Raw genomic sequence first — 4,545 nt, 5'->3', positions numbered from 1 at the left:
AAATTTATAAGGTGTACAAGGATTTGGTTGCTTGTTTTGCTTTCTTCTCTCTTGCCAGTTACCTCCTGAGAGCTGGGCATGGATCAGTAAGATCCCTCTGCTGTGGCTGCCAGCAAGTCTGTGCCTGATTTGGAGAGTTTCTGAAAAGGTACCAGGGCCTTTAGTGGAACATAACACCCTATTACTATGCCAAGGGATGGAGCCAAGCCACATTTCAGTGTCTGCTGCTGAACCAAGCTCCAAGCAGTGGCCATCTTTTCTGCCCAAGAAATTGTTATTGGAATCTTTCAAGTGTTTGCTTTTGTGACTATACTGGTCAAGAAATTGTTTTGTTTTGTTTTGTTTTAAATTAAGATTCACTCTGAAAGGAGATGGTCTCTGTACACCCAACATTTTCAAGAGACCCATCATTGTCTGTGCGCCCAGATCCACTCAAACAAAACATACATACATACATATATGCATACATGCCAAAACACAAAAAGTTTTCAGTTAGGAGAATCATGCTTCTAAAAGCTTTCTTTTTTTACATCAGTATTTATTGCTGTCTGTTCTTGTAAAATCTGCTATGGGAGATGCTGGCATAGCAAGAATTTTACCTCCGGAGTATTCAAGAAAACAAGACCAGGGCAGTAACAGCAGATGTATTTAAATAGTGACAAGGAACTCAAGTGTGACAAAGCCAATATATGGAGTCACATCTAAGTCAGGTCAATTCTAGGATAAAAATTAAGAATATTGAAATTAGCATTAAAAATTTCACTCCATAAGCATATAGGCATCACAAGAAAAAGTGTTTAGTTCCTTCTCCTAATAAGAAACAATTTCATTTCTCTATCCGTTCTAAGTGCCTACAATAGTTCAGAAGCTCAATTAATATTTGTCAAATGAAGAAAATGCTTAACAAATGTACCACATCAGAGATCAATATCTCTTAGTCCATTCCAGACATTTTTCACCTTCCAGCATTAAAGTAGATCATTTCTTCAACTGAGCACTAGTTAAGGTATTACCTTGGGCCAGAGGGTCATGTTGTATGCATCTTCCCCCCCCTTTTATTTCCCCCCTCCACCCCACTTCCACCCCTGACCCATGGATGTTGTCCATTTCTCCTTAAGAACTAGATCTCTGAAAGCAGGGTGTCTCCTCCCACACGTTCACAGCATGGTCCATGGCTCCACCTGGGGCGCAAACCCAGGACCTTCTGGTGTGTAAAGCATACATGTTAACTACTACACTGTGGAGTCGCCACCATGTTGTATGCATCTTTAACAGCTATCTATCCAGAGGGGCAAGCTGCTTATCCCAGAGAAGCACAAAGGCACAGATACTGACTGGATAAATGGAAGATTCCCATCTCACATTCCATTTGGGGTAAGATTGCCAGATTTAGCAAATAAAAATACAGGGTGCTCAGTTAAATTTAAATTTTAGATAAATGAATTTAGCATAGGACATACTTCTACTTTAAAAACTTCATTATTTATCTGAAATTTGAAATTAACTAGGTGTCTTATATTTTGTCTGATAACCATATCTGCATCATACATTTTCTCAGCACAAAGGTAGGAGCATTATCCAACTTTTAAATTGTGACCTTTCTCTATAGACAAACAAGTTGTATCCTTTTAACTTCAATGTAGGAATGCCATTGTAGTATAATGATGATAGTGAATTCTATGTAATCCTTTTAGGGGTGCCATTAAAAATGCCAGTATTTGGAAATGTTCCCTGAACTCAAAGTTTTGAAAACCATTAATATATAGTCTTTGGTAATCAGTCTTCTTTGATCAGAATAAAGAGTCTGCCCCATAACCTTCTTTGTCCCCTGTACTTTGGGAAATAATTTCTGGGCTGATACCTTTGTTTAAAAGGTTGAAACTAGGCTTAGGAGGTCCTGTGTGTTTCCTATGTAATTTCCAGTCAGTTATCAACCTCTTAATCATCAAGTGGATCTAACACCCAGTTATGGGGATAGGACAGGGATTCATAATGAAAGAGTGTGTGTATGTGGGAGGGAAGTACTGAATTAAGTGATGAAAACATGAATTCAACTTTTCCAACATGAATACAGCTTAGAGAAAGTGATCCCCAGATTTCTGTTCACAAACATCCAGTTTTACTCCTGGACCAGAGCCAGTCTTTCCTGATAGTTCATACCTAGCTATCTGAACAAGTGATCAGTTCCTAGTTACACTTGCAGAGAGACCCAGGCCACTTTTACTCAGAGCTAAGCTCCTGAACTTCCTAGATCATCTTAGCTAGAAGGCACAGTGGATAATCCTGGATGCATTGGGTGAAGGTAAGGATTGGGGCAAGAATGGGAGGAATGGCAGGGATCAGAGGAATCTAACTAATAACCAGGGAGAGGCTACAAATGGATACTTTTCCATAAGAAAATATTTGTTCAAATGACCTCAAAGCTTTAGTTATAGAATTTTATGAAGAAAATGCTCTTATGTTACATGTAAGCATTAACACTTGTTATAGAATTTTACTATTAATGGCCACCATTTGGAAAAATGAGACCAATTAAATGGATTTTTAAAAACTCTTACCTTTCTGGAAACCTCCATTATGTTAACACATCTATCTTTCCAACACTGTCTCCTGCCACTTCTTTCTAGGACTGCCATACCCTACCCAGGGTTTTTGAACCTCAGCACTATTGACATTTCGAATGGGATAAATTTTTGTTGTAAGTGGCTGTCCTGCGTGTTGTAGGATATTTAGCAGCATCCCTGGTTTCTACCCACAAGATGCCAGTGGCACCTCCCCAAGCTTGTGACAATCAAAAAATGTCCAGAGACATTACCAAATGTGCCCTCGGGGACAAAGTCACCCTCAATAAGAACCACCAGGGGGTAACCCCCCTCCCATTGAGAACCATTATCTAGCTCATGAGACAACTCACCTTTCTACGAACACATTTTCACACACCTTCCCCCACCCTACACACACACATCTTTTTTCATGTTCCCTTTACCTGAAACACCCTACTTTTCCCCTTCTCACTGGCAAACTTGTTCTTAAAAGCCTAAGTCACATGCTACTTATCTAGTTTTCCTTACAATTCACGCCAACTTAATTTCCTTTCCCTCCACTGGCTGCCAGAAGCACTTCACACATCTTTACTTGTACTAATAGTGTTGATTACATGAAGTGCAATTATTCCCTCCTCCAAAGAGACTTGAGTTCCTCAAAAGCAAAGTCTGTGTATCCACACAAGCCTACTTAACACTTCGTGTGTGTCTCTATGTGTGTGTGTGTGTCCCAACAAATAGACACAGCACTCAAATAAATATTTTTATTGAAGCATAAGAAAAACCCTAAGTTATACTATTTACTATATATTTTCTAAAGGAATATGTGGATTTTTTGTACTTATCAAGTAGGTGGAATTAGACTAGATGCCACTAGACTTCTATGCTTCAGCAAATCTGGATTACTCACTATTTTCTAAACATGCATGGTACTTTCCCATCTTTACACCATTGTTGAAATTGTGGGGTTTTTTGTTTGTTTTTTTGTTTTTTGTTTTTTTTTTTTTTGCCTGGAAAGTTTTATTTCCCTGTCAAAATCCTTTACAAACACCTCTTCTATTTTCACAGTCACACACACACACACACACAGTGATCTCCTTCTGTAAACATCATTGCTTTTTTTCTCCTCTATACTCTAGCTCTCCTCATTCTCTGTCTTATCTCAGTGGTCTTCTCTTAAAGTTGGATTCTATTCCTTAAAGGCAAATACTCTTATCTTCCTCTTTTTACTTCTGCCACTCCTCATCAAGTGACTTGCATATACCAGACGCCAAACAAGAATTTGTTGAATTGAGTAGAAAAATTAGGTTTTGTTTTAAAAACACTCAGTTACTACCCAGAGATAAATATGAGTAAATTAAAGAAGGAAGAGGATTAACACCATTAGAGTGAAGCTTTGGAAAGATTATTTTATCTGGGTTGGAAAAGAGTGGAAATGCATTATCAGACAACCACAGTGGCGCAAGGGCAAGGGAAAACTATTGCTTTGATAATAGCAAAGATGGCGGGAACTATTTCAAAATGACATCTTATGGGATTTGGTACATAACTGGAAATAAGGTAAGGGAGAAAAAGGATTAGGAATAAATAATATGGTTCAGATCCCGATTCTGGATATTGGGATGATGACAGTATCACTCACCAAAATATCAAGATTTGGAGAAGAAGGTAATGAGCTCAGTAGTTGAGATATCAGTGAGCCACCCTGATAAAACTATCACAGAGACAGCGAGAAAGATGAGAATGAGGCTTAGAGACACACAGAAACCCAGAAGCAAGGTTTAGGAGTCAGTCATATAGCTGAGATCAAGGGGCAATATGAGATCTGCGATATGGGAAAAGAAGTGCTGGTGGTGGAGGCAAGCAGGGGAAGAGGAAAGGGAGGACTGCTATCCTAAGGATTTAAATAATGCTGAAGTGGATGAGAATGAAGGCCATGGATCCATTAATTTGGAGGTCTGTGGACTTTTGAGAGATAAGATTCAGTGTGGTATGAGGGTGG

Source organism: Rousettus aegyptiacus, unplaced genomic scaffold (genome assembly GCF_014176215.1).
Source record: "Rousettus aegyptiacus isolate mRouAeg1 unplaced genomic scaffold, mRouAeg1.p scaffold_m13_p_4, whole genome shotgun sequence".
NCBI classification, from domain to species: Eukaryota; Metazoa; Chordata; class Mammalia; order Chiroptera; family Pteropodidae; genus Rousettus; species Rousettus aegyptiacus.
This window is presented reverse-complemented; position numbering follows the sequence as displayed.